Source organism: Populus euphratica, unplaced genomic scaffold (assembly GCF_000495115.2).
Source record: "Populus euphratica unplaced genomic scaffold, PopEup_1.0 scaffold44.1, whole genome shotgun sequence".
NCBI lineage: Eukaryota > Viridiplantae > Streptophyta > Magnoliopsida > Malpighiales > Salicaceae > Populus > Populus euphratica.
In genome coordinates, this window is record NW_011499865.1 from 1,190,353 (window position 1) to 1,191,761 (window position 1,409).

Sequence of the window (1,409 nt, forward strand, 5' to 3'; positions counted from 1 at the left end):
CTACTAATGCTAAAATAATACGCAAGGAATCTTTCTTAGATACAGGAGAGAAAGTCTCTGTGTAATCAACTCCTTCTTTCTAAGTGAATCCTTTAGCAACGAGTCTTGTCTTATATCTCTCAATATTGCCCAATAAGTCTTTCTCTGTTTTAAAGAACCATTTACATCCAATGGCTTTTACACCATTAGGCAACTCAACAAGATCTCAGACTTGGTTACTCTTCATAGAATTCATCTCTTCCTTCATGGCATTGTACCATAGTTTTGTTTCTTTGCAACTCATGGCTTGTGAAAAGGATTCGGGATCATTTTTAGCTCCAATATTATAGTCATATTCTTGCAAATACACAACATAATCATTAGGAATTGCTGATCTCTTTGGTCTAATAGATCTTATTAATGTTGTACCATTATATTCCTGAGAAGTATGTGGTTCAACTAGTTGTTTAAAAGTTCTTGGCAATTCTTGAACTACTTGATCTATTGGAATATCATCAATAATTTATGGAACTTCAATGATTAGTTGTTCAACATCAGTTTGTATTTGAGGGGTGTTGTAAACAATAATCAATTTATCACTTGAAGTAGAAAATTGAGATTCTGAATTATTATTTTCAAAAACAATGTTTCTGGTTTGATCGCTCTCACTGATCAAGTCATTTTCAAGAAACTTTGCATTTTTTAATTCCACAATCCTAGTAATGTGAGATGGACAATAAAATCTGTAACCCTTAGATCTTTCGGCATATCCAATAAAATACCCACTAATGATCCTTGGTCCAATTTCTTTTATTGTGGATTATAAATTCTCACTTCAGATGGACATCCCCAAACGCGAATATGTCACAAACTCGATTTCCAACCTTTCAGTAATTCAAAAGGTGTTTTGGGAACAGCCTTAGTTGGAACTCAATTTAATATATACACTACCGTCTTAAGTGCTTCAACCCACAAGGATTTAGAAAGTTTGAAGCTACTGAGCATACTCCGCACCATGCCCAATAATATTCGATTTCTTCTTTCTGCCACACCATTTTGATCTGGTGAACTAGGCATGGTGTATTGGGCAACAATCCCATGTTCTTGAAGAAACTTTGCAAATGGCCCGGGTGTTTGTCTATCCTCTGTGTATCTACCATAATATTCTCCACCTCTATTTGATCTCACGATCTTAATTTGCTAACCACATTGTTTCTCTACTTTAGCTTTAAAAATTTTAAAGGCATCTAATGCTTTGTTCTTATTATGAAGCATGTATAGATACATATATCGAGAGTAATCATCTATAAAAGAAATGAAGTATTTATAACTATGTGAGTCCAATTCTGGACTATATATATCAGTATGTATGATCTCTAATATGTTTGAACTCCTAGTAGCACCTTTCTTTGACTTGTTGGTCTGTTTTC